Genomic DNA, 16,858 nt, shown 5'->3' with positions numbered 1-16,858 from the left:
TATTCAGAATGAGTTGTAAAAGAAGACAAAAATGGTGTTGGTTTTGCTGGCAATTGCAACTAATTGTAAAAATACAATATTTAGAACAGTATGGTATTAAAGAGGTACAGGTAGATGGGAAATAGAATAGAACTAAAGAATGAGGTAAATCCACTCTGGAAAACAGTATGGAGTTTTCTCAATAAGTTGAAAATAGCTACCCTACAACCCAGCGATTACACTACTAGGAATTTATCCCAAAGGTACAAATGTAGTGATCTGAAGAGGCAACTGCACCCCAGTGTTCATAGCAGTAATGTCCACAATAGCCAAACTATGGAAAGAACCTAGAAGTCCATCAACAGATGAATGGATAAAGAAGATGTCTCACACACACACACACACACACACACACACACACTGGAGTATCACTCAGCCTTCAAAAAGGTGAAATCTTGCCATTTGCAATGACATGGATGGAACTAAATGGTATTATGCTAAGGGAAATAAGTCAATCAGAGAAAGATGATTATCATATGATTTCACTCATATGTGGAATTCAAGAAATAAAACAGAGGAGCATAGGGGAGGGGTGGGAAAAATACAGCAAGACTAAATCATAGAGGGAGATAAACCATAAGAGACTCTAATCATAGGAAACAAACTGAGGCTTGGGGATGGGGTAACTGGGTGATGGACATTAAGGAGGGCACAGGATGTAAGGAGCACCGGGTGTTATATAAGACTGATGAGTCAGTGAACTCTCCCTCTAAACTCATAATATACTATGTATCAATTAACTGAATTCAAATAAATTTTAAAAAAGAATGAGGTAACTCCAAGCAATAAGTGGGGAGTGATAAATGTGGCATACATAATCACTGAAGAATAAATAATTCAGTTAATAAACAGCATGTTGAACAATGATGTTTTAAAAAAGAGAAAGAAAAATGGGATTTCTACTGTTTTCTGGGTTCTACATTTCAGTGAAATCATACCGTATTTGTCTTTCTCTGTCTGGCTTACTCCACTTAGTATAATGCCTGTAGGTCCACCTATGTTTCTGCAAATGAAAAGATCTCATTTTTAATGGCTCTATAATATTCCATTATATATATATATATAATATCATATATATATTATATATACTCCACCATATATCTATTGTATTGTATTTATCTCTACCTTCTCTCTCTCTCCATATATATATATATATATATATATTTATCTCACATCTTTATCCATTCATCTATAGACGGACACAGGTTGCTTCTATATATTGGCTAATGTAAATACTGCTGCAGTAAACATAGGGATGCATAAATCTTTTCAAATTAGCATTTCTGTTTTCTTTGAGTAAATACTCAGTAGTGGAGTTACTGGATTGTATGGTATATTCATTTTTAATTTATTGAGGAACTTCCATACTGTTTTCCACAGTAGTTGCACTTACGTGATACAGTTTTAAGGTTGAAATTCTCAGCCAAAAAAATGTAAGTAAAATAGAAAGTAAATGTCTTACATTTTCAAAAATGGAATTAAAATCACTTTAAACGGGAAAGAAGATATTATATTTAAGCCCATTCCCCCTTTTAAAATCTTTATCTTTGGTAAGGTGAACATCATATACTTTTTAATGAAGTTCTCTCTATTCTACTGAGGGAAATTTGAATTAATGGAATTACATTCCTCACTCTACTGGGTATTTTTTGTTAAGCAAGAAAGAAAAATGAGGAGATAAAAACAAAGCTAATTCATTAAATTCAGTTTCAAATCTTGTTATTATTATTATTCGCTATTTTTTCCTATTGACGACCTCTTCAACCAGAAACTTAAGAACATAATTTCTGTTGTTAAAATTCTAAAAGTTCTTAAAAGAGAGAGAGAGAGAGAGAAGAGAAGAAAAGAAGAGAAAAGTAAAGAAAAGAAAAGAAAAAGAAACAAAAACCCAACACTATTAGCTACCTGGAATCATCGTTTGGATTTTTTTTTTTTTTAACTTATTTGGGATCTATTTCTTTAGGCTTAAAGATTTTATGCAAATGAACGATTCTGGCGGAGTTCAGACATCTGTGGACTGGAACAATTCTCTCTCGCTCTCTCTGTTTTTTAAGATTTTATTTATTTATTTGACAGACAGAGATCACAAGTAGAGAGAGGCAGGCGGGGGTGGGGGTGGTGGGAAGCAGGCTCCCTGTTGAGCAGAGAGCCCAACGGGGGTGGGGGAGCCTCTATGCCAGGACCCCGAGACCATGACCTGAGCCTGAGGAAGAGGCCCAACCCACTAACCCACCTAGGCACCCAGGAACAATTCTCTTATAGTAAAAGAGTAGCACTATAATCAATTTCCCTCTATTGATTTAAGGTTTTCCTGGGAGTGAGTGCTTCCTGTCTACGCCCCATCCCATCAGCACTGGCCCCTCTCCACTTCCATTTTGCTCTCTGTGAGCTAGGTTCCATCTGACCTGAGCAGCCAGGAGCTGTTGGAATCTTTTGTTCAGAACATAGGATAGATACATCACAGGATTTAGAAGAGTAGCAAAAGGAGGCACATGAACAGAGGAAGAGAAATCCTTCCTGCTGCGAAGACAAAAGAGAACGTGGAGTTTTCTAACTTCTATATACAAACCAGGTGAGAAAGAAACAGAAACCTGAGAGCACAGAATGATAAAGCTAGAACAGCATCTCAGAGGCTGTCTCATGCAGGATAACCCCCTTATTATGGATAAAGAAACGGAACCCGAGAGCTGACTTGCCCAAGGGATTGTTTAGTTGGATAGTAGCTAAACCAAAGTACTGATTTTTTTTTTTTTTTAAAGTTGGCTTTCTTCTTTTGTGAAGAATAAGAAACAGTGAGTGGGAGGAAGTGGAGCTCATTCCTAAACAATTAGGAAGAAGGGAAAAAGAGATTTCTGAAGCAATTCAAGTTCTTCAGTCTCTTCAAAAAAAAAAAAAAAAAAGGACTCTCTGAAGGCCTCGACGCTAATGCGATAGAAACAGAATACAGCAAAACCAAAGCAAAGAAGAGGGGTGAGGATGTTGGAATGTTGGAGGAGGTCAGTGCTCCTTCCCCCTTCTCTCTCAGTCTCTAGTTTGTGAATACCTCTGGGAACTACCAGCCCCCTCACTGCCTCACTCCAGCAACGTAGGTGAGGCTGACCTGGGGACCATGTGTGCACGGGCAGGCAATGTCTGTGCTCTCTGATCTAACTTATGACTTCCTAGTCTATTTAAAACAATCTGGGGATGTCTTAAAATTTATGTATAGTACATAAAATGCTCTATTAGGGACATGGGGTAGAACTTTGAAGTCTTACGGTGGTGTGAGTTCTTATCCCGGTTCCTCAATGCATCAGCTCTGTGACTTCACTCAAAGCAATTAAAACTCTGTGCCTCTGTTTCCCCGTCAGTCAAATGGAGGTGATCACAGTTGTACCCCCCACTTCGGCTCATCAGTAAGTATGCAGTAACGATCACAGGGAGCATGTGAAACGACACTGAAGGTGAGTTAGTAGGCTTCCTGCAGCAGCATAGTTGAGACAGGGAAGGTGAGCTGCTTTTTGTTCAGCCTTCCTTGTTGGAATTCTACCCCATTTATTGTCATTCAAAACGGACTCCTTGAATGAGAAGATGGATTGGGTCTCACAGCAGCCAATGTCCTGCCAAGTGCACTAATCCAGTCAGGAAACACTACTGCCTGTTTCGGCTATGTTGTTGTATAGCCCTGAGCCAACTTCTCAAACTTTCTTGCTTTCTCTCTCCTTTTGCCTTCATTAGTCAAATGTCAACACCCATCTTTTGCACAATCCACATAGAAGGGCAAAAATTAGATCATATATGTGCATGGGCATTAGCAAGGACAGGATGATTTATAGAAATGAAGTCACAATTACTATTCTCTTTTGAGATATTTCATTGATTCTTGGTTTTGAGTACCCAATGGGAACAAAAGAACTTGAAAACAAGAGCTTTTCCTAAGGCTGCCTGGTATTTACCTAGCCAGTTGTTGAAGAAAGAAAAAGGTGGAAGACAGCATCCTCAGGTGTCTGATTATGTATATACACCTGTCCTTGAGAGAAACACTTTTTAAACAGCATTATTGATATAAATCGACATACAAAAAAAGAGTGTGTATTTCCGGTGTACAATTTGATGATTTTTGACAACGAATCAATCCATGAAACCATTACCACAATCAAGAGAGTGCATACATCCATCACCCTCAGAAGTCCCCTATTTCTGTAATTCCTTCTTGAACTGCTGGTCTACTTTCTGTTACTATGTATTAGTTTGCAATCTCTAAAATTTTTATAAATGCAATCAGAGTTTATGTATGCCCTTTTTCTATGGTGTCTTTTATACAGTATAAGTATGTTAAGACTCATCCATGATGTGTATCTCTATCAGTTATTTATTCTTTGTTCAAAACAGTGTTCCCGGGGCGCCTGGCTGGCTCAGTCGGTTAAGCATCTGCCTTCAGCTCAGGTCATGATCCCAGGGTCCTAGGATTGAGCCCTGCATCAGGCTCCCTGCTCAGTGGGAAGCCTATTGCTCTCTCTCCCGCTCCCCCTGCTTGTGTTCCCACTCTTGCTCTGTCTCTCTCTGTCAAATAAATAAATAAAATACTAACAAACAAACAAACAAAAGTGTTCCCATTTTGTTTATTCATTCACCTTTTGATGTTTGAGCTGTTTCCAGTTTTTGGTTATTATAAATAAAGCTGCCATAAACACTTGTGTAAAAATCTCCTTATGGGTGTATGCTTTTATTTCTCTTGAGTAAATACCAAGAAATGGAATGGCTGAGTCATGTATATATATGTTTATCTTTCAGGAAACAAACCATTCTCCTAAGAGGTTGTTCTATTTTACATTTCTGCTGGAAGACTATGAGAGCACAGGCTTCTCCAGATCCTAGCCAACACTTGGTATTGTCGGTCTTTTTAACTTTAGTTATTCTACTAGAGTACAGTGGCATCTCTTTGTGGTTTTAATTTGCATTTCCATAGTGATTAAAAATATTGAACCTCCATGTATTTGTGCTTTTACCAGATTTTTTTTTTGTGGTTGATCTCGTTTCATAGCATTGTGGTCAGAAAAGATGCATGGTATGTCTTCGATCTTTTTGAATTTGTTGGGACTTGTTTTGTGGCCCTATTATGTGATCTATTCTGGGAATGTTCTATGTGCACTTGAAAATAATGTGTTCTGTTGATTCCAGATGGAATGTTCTGAATATATGTGTTAAATCAGTCTGGTCCAGTGTGTCATTCAAAGCTGCTGTTTCCTTGTTGATTTTCTGTTTGGATGATCTGTCCATTAATGTAGAAGGGGTGTTAGAGTCTCCTACTATTATTGTATTGCTATTGATTCGTATCTTTATATTTGTTTTTAACTGTTTCATGCACTTGGGTGTTGCCATGTTGGGTGCATAAATATTTACAATTGTTATATCTTCTTTTTTGAAAATTTATTTATTTATTTGAGAGAGAGCATGTGTGCATGTGATCAGTGGGGAGGAACAGAGGGAGTTGAACATTTAACTCCAATGGTTATATATTCTTGTTGAATTGTTCCCTTTATTATTAGATAGTGTCCTTCTTTGACTGTTGTTAATAGTCTTTGTTTTAAAGGCTATTTTATATTATATAAGTATTGCTACCCTGGCTTTCTTTTCACATGCATGTACATGATAAATGTTTCTCCATTCTGCCACCTTCAGTCTGCATGTGTCTTTAGGTCTGAAATGAGTCTCTTGTAGGCAGCATAAATGAGTCTTTTTTTATTATTCATTCCATCACTCTATGTCTTTTGATTGAACGCTTTAGTCGATTTACATACAAAGTAATTATTGATAGGTGCATACTTATTGTCATTTTGTTACTTATTTTGTGGTTGTTTTTGTAGTTCTTCTCTGATCCTTTTTTCTCTTGCTCTCTTTGCTCCTGGTTTGCTGGCTTTCTTGTGATATACTTGGATTCCTTTCTCTTTATTTTTTGCATATCTATTACTGGTTTGATTTGTGGTTACCTTCAGGTTTATCTTCTTATGTGCTTATTGGTTTTTTGTGTGTTTTTATTAGGAAATATCTACTCAAATCCTTTGTGTATTTTTAAATTGGCTTATTTTTATTGTTAAGTTTTAAGATTTTTTTATATATTCTATTTTTTTAAAATATTTTTATTTATTTGACAGATCACAAGTAGGCAGAGAGGCAGGCAGAGAGGGAAGCAGGTTCCCTGCTGAGCAGAGTGCCCGATGTGGGGCTTGATCTCAGGACCCTGAGACCATGATCTGAGCCGAAGGCAGAGGCTTAACCCACTGAGCCACCCAGGCCCCCTCTTTATATATTGTCGATATAAATTTCTTATCAAATATATGCTTTGCAATTATTTTCTACCACTCGGTGGTTGTCTTTTCATTTCCTTGCTCAGAAGTTTTTAAATGTTAATGAAGTTCAACTTATCTATTTTTGTTGTTGTTGCTGCTTATGTTTTGAGGATCACATCTAAGAAAATACTGCCTAATTCTAGGTCACAAAGATGTTTCTTCTACGGCTTACAATTTTAGCTTTTACGTTTCGGTTTATGATCCACTTTAAGTCGATCTTTGTATATGGTGTGGGATATGGATAACAGTTCAAGTGCCATTTGTTGGAAAGACCATTTCTCCACTGAATTGCCTTTGTACCTTGTCAAAAATCAGTTGTCCATGTATGTGTGGGTCTCTTTATGAACTCTCTATTCTGTTTCATTGATCCATTTGTTTATTGTCTTGATTTCTGTAGTTTTATAAGAAGCCTTGGAATCGAGCAGTGTTAGTCCTCAAACTGTTGTTTTCCAAAATTGTTTTGGCTGCTCTGGGTATCTTGCATTTCCATTTCCAGTTTGTCAGTGCCTACAAAAACACCTGCTGAGACTTTGACAGAGATTGTGCTGAATGTATAGATTATTCAAAGAAAATTGACATCTTAACAATAATGGGTTTTCTAAGCCATGATCAGTATATCTCTTAATTTATTTAGGTCCTCTTTAATTGATCTCAACAGTATTTTGTAGTTTTCAGTGATGGTGCATCTGTATCTTTTGTTCAATTTATCCCTGAGTACTTCACATTTTTTTGTCTTCATAAAATAGAATTTATATTTTAGAACCATTTTAGAGTAACAGAAGAATTGAGACTATACAGCATTTCCTTATATCCCACATCCAGTTTCCCTTATGTTAACAGCGTATCCTAGTATGTTTGTTATAATTTATGAACAATGTGGACAGAATATTATTAACTACAGTTCATATTTCATATTACCTTAGTTTTTGTGGTCTAATGTCCTTTTCTGTTCCAGGATCCTACCCAGGAGACCATATTATATTTACTTGTTGGGTCTCCTTAGGCTCCTCTTGACTGTGATAGTTTCACAGACTTCCCTTGTCTTTGATCACTTTGACAGTTTGGAGGAGTACTGACCAGATATTTCAGAGAATACCCTTTGGAACTGGTCTGATGATGCTCTCATGATTAGCCTGGGTTATGTGTTTTGGGGAGGAAAACCATAGAGATAAATTTCACTTCATATATAATATTGAGGGTATATACCGTCAACATGATTTGTTAGTGTTGATGCTGACCCTGATTATCTGGCCAAGCGAGAGTCTGTCAGGTTTCACTGCTGTGAAGTTACTAGTTTTTCTTCCCTTTCCATACTGTACTCTTTGAAAAGAAGTCACTATGCACAAACCACACTTCAGGGGTCGGGAGTTACGTATGCCCCCTTACCTCGAGGGTATAGAATACTGACATAAATAATTTGAAAGTCTGAATGGGGATTTGTTTCTTCTCCCCCATTTATTTAATTACTCACGTGCTTATTTGCAGCTGTATGGATTCAAGGATACTTACATTATATTTTGAATTAAAATCAAATACTACTGTTTTTGTTTTACAGATTGTTCTAGCTTTGGCTATTGAGAAACATTTCAGTTAACTACTATATCTCTTTGACATACTTCTATCAATGTGTGTGTGTGTGTGTGTGTACTCACACTTCCTTGCTTTCTGGCACTGCAAGGTGCTCCAAAATCATCCTGTATAATCCTGTCCCCAAAGGAGAATCAGCCATTTCTCCAAGAAGCCTTGGGTCCTTTTACCAGAGAATAGTACTAGAAGCTAAGATGGATCTGGGACTAAGTGTACTTGTAGCTACTGGGGTGTTCCATTGCTGCTGCCAGGCCGTCTCAGCTGAAGGAAATATGTGAGTTTACATTTGTTTGTGTACACAATCTGTATATTTATATGTGTAACCATCTGATCTACTGGAAGCTAAACATGAGTTCCTTTTGATATTTTCAACTATAATCCATGCCACTTGGACCATTCTAGCCTGTCCCCTTGCTTTTCTGTAAAGTCCCACGCCCCCAGTGAGAACCTGAATCTCACTGCCCATTTACTTTATTGTTCAATTCCACTGTACACATACAGCAACATCAGAATTATTAATCTAGCTCTACTAGAAACGCCTTTACTGACCAGAGTGCAGTGCTTATGTGCAGTTTCTTTTGCTTTTAGTTTGACACACTCTACTCCTTTCTAAAGTCACTTAGGTCAGCACCTTTCCCTCATCTCCTGCAGTGAGGTCCTTCCATACATTTGTAAACAGATTCTTTCATCAGAGTCTACTTTCCATCTCAGGATGCATGACCTCTCAAATGATTGGTTTTTAAAATCTGAATACATTAAGGTTCACTCTCTATGCGGTAAATATCCATGAGTTTTGGCCAATGCATGGTATCATATATCTACCCATACTTCATTATAAATATAAATGATTATATAAATATAAATTATATAAACGATTAAAATCATTTTAAATGATTAAAATCATTTCACTGTGCTCAAAAAATTGTCCTTCATGTAGTAGCTCTCTCTCCCTAGAGACCATTGATCTTTTTGCTGTCTACCTAATTTTGCCTTAGAACATCTGATAGTTGGAGTCATAAAGTAGGTAGCCTTTTCAGAATGGTTTCTTTCACTTAACAATACCCAACAGCTCCTTTATGTCCTTGGTGACCAGATAACCCATTTTTAAAAAATCACTAAATAAAATTCCATAGTGTAGATGTATCTCAGTTTGTTTATCCATTCACACATTGGAAGAGATCTTAGTTGCTTTCGATTTGTGGGGATTTTGAATAAAGATGCTATAAACATGTCAGGTTTTGTGTGGACATATGTTTTCAAAACACTTGCATAAATACATAGGAGCACAATTGCCAGATCATATGATAAAAGTATGTTTAGCTTTGTAGGAAGCTGATAAACTATCTTGCAAAGTGGCTGTCCCACTTTGTACTCCAGTCAGCAATGAATGGGAGTCCCTCTTGCTCTGCATCTTTGTCAGTATTTGGCGTTGTCAAATTGAGGGGTTTTAGTCATTCTAATAGTTGTGTACTAGTATTGCATTGTCGATTTAATGTGCAATTCCCTAGTGGTAAATGATATTGAACATCTTTTCAGAGGCTTGTTTGCCATTTTTTGGTAAGGTATTGATTACAACTTTTGCCCACTCTTTATGTTCTTTTCTTATTGTTGAATTTTGACAGTTCTTTGTATGTTTTGGATACAAGACCCTTATCAGATACATGCTTTTCCCAGTTTGTGATTTGCCTTTATTTTTCTTAACAGTGTCTTTTTCAAAGCAGAAATTTTCAATTTTAATAGCGTCCAATTTAACAGTTTTTTTTCATGGATCATACTTTTAGTATTGTGTGATATCCTGGTCATGTAGGCCTCCCAGAACGATCTGGCAAGTAATCCCTCCTTTTCAAATCTCCACTTACATGTTTGGTAGAAATCACAAGTGAAACTATTTGGGCCTGTTGTTAATTTTTTTCTTTTTTTAAGTAGGCATGGAGCCCAACTCGGGGCTCAAACTCACAACCAGGAGATCAAGACCTGAGGTGACTTCAAGAATCCAACATTCAACCAACGGAGACACCCAGGTGCCTCTGTTTGTTAATTTTTTGTGTGTGTTTTTTGGTGGTAAGGGTTTTAACTACAATTTTGATCTCTTTAATGGGGATATTCTGATGATCTCTTTCTTCTGCGTAAGTTTCTTTCAAGGACTTTCTCCCTTTCTGTCCTGCGACTAGCCTCCTGCATTCTTAGCATCACTTCCTCTGCTCAGAATTCACCATGCTCTTGGCTCTATGGCTTTCTTCTGTCTGAACCACTGCTTGAAAGTTCAGCACAAACCCAGGGTTCATCTCAGGTTTTCCTCACCTTTGCAGATCACTGGCTTTCATTCCTTGGTACCCAGTGCCTTGAAAACTGCTGTTGCACAGATAGGTTTTGGTTCATTTTTTGGTTGCCTCAGGTAGGAAGGTAAATCTGGTCCTTATTACTCCATCCTCACCAGAAGTGGAAGTCCAGAAGTCTCACTTAGTTTTCAAGGCCTTAAAAAACTAGTCCCCATCTTTAACATCATGCATTTTGTATTTCCCCAAATAAGCGGACCTTTCCTAGTGTTTCTCCCAAGCATTTTCACAAGCTAGTGTTTTCAAAATCACCCAGGAAGCTCAATAGAAATGCATGTTGTCACATCCCACTTCAAGAAATTTGACTTGTCTAGTTCTGGGTTTGCTCAGTAATCCATCCCTGAATGTCGGATAACGGTGGTCTGAGGACCACACTTTGGGCAACCTGCGACTCTCTGACATACTGTTTCCTTCTACTAGAATTCCTGTCCTACTTTTTTTTTTTTTTAAAGATTTTATTTATTTACTTGACAAAGATCACGAGTAGGCAGAGAGGCAGAGAAAGCAAGAGATAGAGAGAGAGAGGGAAGCAGGCTCACCGCCGAGCAGAGAGCCCGATGCAGGGCTCGATCCCAGGACCCTGAGATCATGACCTGAGCCGAAGGCAGAGGCTTAACCCACTGAGCCACCCAGGCGCCCCCTGTCCTCCCTTTAAAGTCAGCCTCACTGTCTCCTGGAAACATCAGCCTCTCCAGGCTTAGTTACTGCCTCCTTTGTGTTCACATGTCACTTCAAACAAACAAACCCCACACATCTTTATTTCTATACTTGCACAGTGCATTATAATTATTTGTGTGTTTATTTCCATCATTAGATTACAAACTCCTTAAGCCTTAAGTTCTAAAACACAGCCTGGCACATAGATGATGCTTGGTAAATTTACCTTTTTGGAATATGTAAACAAATGATTGGACAAGAAGAAGAAAGACTTCAAATAGTTCCCTGTTCAGAAGCCAAGATCCATTCCCCCATAGTGTTCACATGGTTCCCAGTTCCCCAAACTAAACCCCCAATGGCCTTAGATACTTGTTAAAGCACAGGGTCTGGGCCCAGTGTGGACTATGCTGTCCGGCTCTTGGGGCTGATGTCGAGACTTGTTTAGGATAATGATATAAGGCAATCATTCCAAAACTTGGCTGCCAGTCAGAATCACATATGGGGCTCGCAACAACACACATTCTGAGGTCCTATCTCCAAAGATTCTGACCAAGTCAGTGTGGGGCAGAGACCAGGAATCCATATTTTTAGGTCTCAGGTGATTCTTATGACTAATCAGCCAAGTTTGAGAACTACTGGTTGATAGCTCTCCTGATCCAGAAGGCTACACGTCAAAACCACCTCAGGAAAAAAAAAAAGAAGAATGAAAGAAAAAAAAAAAATTCACATGACTAGTTTCCAGCCCCAGGGTGTCTGTCTGATTCAGAAGTTTCAGGATGAACTCCTGTGTATGTGACTTTGCTATTCACTCCTGGCTGAGGAATTTTAAAATTTGATGAATACTGGTAATAAATGAAGGTTTGGTTTCTTTCCTTTCCTTCCAAGTTAATCTTATGTAAACTGCTTAATTCTGGGCTTGGCTGCCCCTCCCCCCACTTTTAAGGCTGTCCTGGCAGGGCTGAAAGGCTCAACAGCTTCATACTCCTTTCCTCCCGTTTTGAGGGTTTTTGCTCTCTGCTGTTTAGTTTCTGGGGCCTGTTTCTCAGAACTGCTCAGTAATTGTTTGAATGAAACTGCCATTATTTGGTGATAACAGGGAGGCAAACTGGCACTCTAGAAACAGGCTGTCTCGCCTTCAACACACCTTCTTCCACCAGGGGTTTCTCTTTTACCCTCATCAACATGAAGGAGGCTCTTCATGTTGATGAAGCTTTTCAACTACCATCCTCTTCAAAGTACTCAGAAGTGCCACAGCTAGAACAAGAAGAGAAGACCCGTGGTCTTGACAGTGGCAGGGGGAGAAGCCTACGAGGCCAAAAAAGCTGAGGTTTGCATGTGAACTTGGGGAAAGCTTATTCACGGCGAATCACAAACGTGTTCAGGTCTGCCCTCTTCTAACCAGAGCCCAGGGAGTCAGGTTCCCTCTGGGTGTCAAGGAGTGGATGTAAAATATGGCAGAAGATGGCTCGATTCCCTCCTTCTCTTGCTGGGACACTCCTTTGCCTTCTGGGTGCTTCCATGCGGCAGTTTATCAGCTCTTTGCCTGGCTCTGATGTGCAGACCGCCCTGATGGTTCACCTCAGCGGAGTTATTTACCCTCAGTGGATACAGCCCTGACAACTTAAAGCTAATGACTGTCTGTTTCTTTCGGAAAGGTGATCATTTTGAGAAGCCTGCCAGCTGCTCTGAGAAGGGGAGGAAGATGCCTCCTGCTACAGTTACAGGGAGTCTGACTGTGGATCACTGTCCTGACTCAGGGGGTCAAAGCTATGGAACTAGACCCAAGGCAGCTTCCCCCTTCAGTTAAATTAATCTTACGTAAGTGGAGCACACTCACCTGCACGGGAAGTTTTTAATCCTTTTATGCTCCCCTTGTCTGCCCAGAACCGGGACCCCCGGGGACAAGCAGGTTGCTTGTCCTGAGCTTCTCCAAGCTAGCAGGATTCGAGCTGTTTGCGAGTCGTGTAACAATTCATCAGCTGGGTTTTTTAAAGGACTCGTAAGGTGCTAAAATACCACTGAAGCGAGGGGAAAAGTGTTCAGCTAGGGTCATTCACAAATGAGCTTTCTGCGTAGTTTTGTCTACAAGAGGGCCCTTGTTCAAAAGGCCTGCAAAAATAACTCTTTGCAATGAAAGACGTTACTTTGCACTGATAGGGAGACTCAGTATACAGTCATATTAACCATTAACGGGCTCCTTCCCCAGTAAGTGTCCCTCCTGGGAAGCTGTATTATTGGAAAATGGCAGTTATCAAGAGGACACTTTTGTCAATTTCAGTGGATTGGATTCTCAGCTTCAAATTAGCAGAGGGCTTTTTTTTTTTTTTTTTTTTTTATTTAAATGTCCTTGCTTCTTGAAACACTAATAGCGGGAAAGGACAGTAAGTGATTGCATATGGAAAACAAAAATGCTCACTAATTTCAGCATGAAAGGTGGGGGGGGGGTTCAAATAATTATGCTTGAGTAAGTGGTCTCTAGCTTTTCACTTTGAGTTTAGGTTACATCTCTTTACACTTCAGAACTTTATTTCGGATCACATGCCTACCTTATCCAAAACTGATACAGTCAGGATCACTAAAGGAAATATTTTTTAAGAGGAAAACGCAAAGGTTCGTTGTTAAAATAAGCAGTGCCTTTGTTTCTTTGGTAAAACATAAATCGTATGGTAAAACAGTACTCCTAAGATAAAACAGCATCCAAAAAAAAAAAAAGTCAAATTTCCTTTTAGAGAACATTTAGGTTGGTTATTTTCTTGGAAAATCCCAGAGATTTTTTTTTTTTTTTTAAATCTTCATTTATCTGCTTTTTGCCTGTCAGAAGGTAGGGCTTCTGTGCTGAAATCCTAAATTCATTTACCTAGTCGACGACCCTGGAAACTTTATCAGTGTTCTCTACGTTCAATAAGCTTGGGAGCTGGGGTTAGGCATATACTTTTCCATGTGGAAACATTTACATTTCTGAGGAACTATTTTAATTTAAGGATGCCATATAATTTAGGGTCTGAGCATACAGACTCAGATGACTAAATCTGCAATTGAAACGACAAATTCTGCTTTCAGAAGTTACTTTTTTTTTTTTTAAACAAACACAGTGGCAAACCCAAGTTCATTTTACTACTTCTTCTTTCTATAAAACAACAAAGTGGCAGCATCTCCTGAACCTATGTATCTGCCTGTCTCTAAACATCTATCGACCACCTGATCCACCAGCCCTCCCTGACAAATGCCGATAGCCCCACAAGCGTGACCGACAGGAATTAAATAGCATCTCTCCAAGGACTGATCAAGATGCATAATAGTGGCATGATATTCATATTTTTTCTTTACCTGTAACTTCATTGAAAATAAATACTGAACAATGATACAAGTACTAGTAATTTGGGGGATTTTAATATGGCGTTTTCCATCAATAAAGTGTTTTATCGCCATCAGATAGTTAACCTTCTAACACCATGGTGAACTAATTAGTTCAGTTGGGTTCATATCCTATATGGCTCAGAAGGAATTTTCCTATTATGTCTGTTGTACAGTTGGGAAAAGTACTGAAAGTTCGCTCGATGAGTGAATGCACAAATGTAATACAAAGGCAATATTTAACTGCAGTCCCCATGTGATCCCTTTAATTGAATAGTGTGTTAAACTGTATAGCGTATTCTGTTTGTGGAAAGCCTTATGTTGAAGGCTTAATATTTCTCTTGCAGCATTTAATTAGCTGTGTGACTTAGCGAATCCCTTGAAACTTCTATCCTCAGTCTCCCCATCTGTAAAATGGTGATAACAAGAGAGTTTTGCCTACGTTGCTGGTGCCATAAAGAGACTAAATGAAAATATAGGGGAAGGTACTTCATCACTGAATCCCAACAATTATTATAAAAATCTCACTGAAAGGGGAGAGTGCTTTTTCTTTCCCTATAATTGCTTTAGCACGCTTTGGCTCAGTGTTTTCTAATCTCCAGCTTTTCACAAATCGCTTTCACGATTATTGCCATATCTTTGCCTCCCTGTGCTATTATTTGCATAATTTTTTAAAAAGCTTCTTTAAATATAAATACATGTATTTTAAAAGGGGATTTTATATCATTATCATAAATGGGGCTGCAATACTACTTCAACGAATAGAAGGTAATAGTAAAAATAAATAGAATAAAAACCAAGTAATAAATATTGTACTAGATAACACTGAGTTTTATGTGCACTGTGTTTTGAGAGGCACTGACTCAGGTGGTGGTGACGGCACTGGTTGACGCTTTGATCACAGAATGGGGGGGATTCTGGGTGGGGCAGGAGACTGGCCCTGAACCTCAGGCTTAGTCTTGCCTGCCTTGGTCTTCCCAGCCAGATTATGTGGCCCGGAGGGTGACAAATTGGAAGCCGCGAGGTTGTGACACTAGGGGAGTTGGAAGGGAGAGGTCGATGGCCAATTAGGCTCTTCTCTTTCCTTATACATGAGGGATATTTTTGTGGCGTCGGCTCAATTGGAATGTGTGACTAACTGCCAAAGAGGGTCACAGGAGGAAAATAAGAGACGCCGTTAATGCTTAGCCAATAAATAGAGCATTTTATTGGATCTGTGTCTGTGAGGAGAACGGCGCTCTGTTTTGGAAAACAGGGACAGATCTGCTCTTCTCTGTGTTGTAAAAAGTAAAGGGTTTGCCTGACTTCCAAAGTGCTGCTCTTAAAATAGAGAGAACGCAGATACATCCGTAAGGTTCTCAGCCACTGTGCCTCTCGTTTTATGTGGAGTCAACCTAAGATATACATTTTCCACTGAGGTTTTCTTTAGAACATGATGGGGGGAAAAGAAAGCCTTTCTTCCTTGTCCTCCTCTGCTCGCCACTTAGTTGAAGTATGCACAGAAAATATAAATTTATTAGTCCAATTTAACATGCTTAAAAAAAGGAAATCTGCCATAAAATCAGATAAATATTTCTAATATGTGAATAGTATATATGTACTATACACATACAAGCTTTTGCACCATTACTTACTTTCAAAGGGTTTGGAAAATTCCAAAGTTACTTGAATCTCTCAGATCTAGACAGCACAATTCTTTCAGAGTTAAAAATGCTTTCGTATGTTATTTTATTGTGTTTCTACAGTTCCATGGAGGTAGAGCAAAAAAGATGCTGTAATTCTTGCTAAAAATAGATATCATGATCCCACTCTAAGGACAGATAAAACTAAGATATTTAGTTTTTAGAGAGGTAACATCATCATATTTCCCATAGTTGGTGTGGATTGGAACATGAGGATTGATTCATCAGAAGTTAAACTTTTATTTCAAAATTATCCTTCCCTACATAGGGCTGTCCACCCTTCTGTTGATAATCACACACCCTCTGAGCTCTTGATCTCTCTGCTGTCTCTCGTATGACTTCAATAGCTTGTAGTTCATCCAAGCTACATTTGAATCTATTTCTATACCCACACCATTTTGCATTCATTGAAGAGACTTCCTAGAAATAATTCTAATGATAAGAAGGAGTTCAGTATCAGTGCTAACAATATCAGATATTTCAAACTTTGAGGTAGGTCGTGTTTTGCAATTTGCCATCCTAACACTCATGTGATATTTCTCCCAAATGCAGACAGACTTCTGCAGATGGTGCAGGTTCATCAGGGGAAGTGAGAGTCCGGAATCTAAATGTAGTTCTAACAACAAAAGGGGTCCTCCTGCAAGGGATCTGTGGATTTGAAAGACCACTAATTCTTTTCAATTTTCTTAACTCTTGAAAATATAGCTCACTCAAATAATTGTATTCATGTGGAGTTTGATGCCACTGTATGTTATAAAAGTCTTGAATTTCCAGCACTTTTATTACCTTCTTCAAGCCATTTTTAAAGGAAAATAATAATATGCTTAAAGTTCTGTTTCGCTGTGCATAGACTACAAACCCATGAGCATCCATT

This window comes from Mustela putorius, unplaced genomic scaffold, assembly GCF_011764305.1.
Source record: "Mustela putorius furo isolate JIRA1106 unplaced genomic scaffold, ASM1176430v1.1 tig00000224_pilon_pilon_pilon, whole genome shotgun sequence".
Classification (NCBI taxonomy): domain Eukaryota; kingdom Metazoa; phylum Chordata; class Mammalia; order Carnivora; family Mustelidae; genus Mustela; species Mustela putorius.
The sequence above is the reverse complement of the archived record's forward strand: the minus strand, read 5'-3'. Positions refer to the sequence as shown.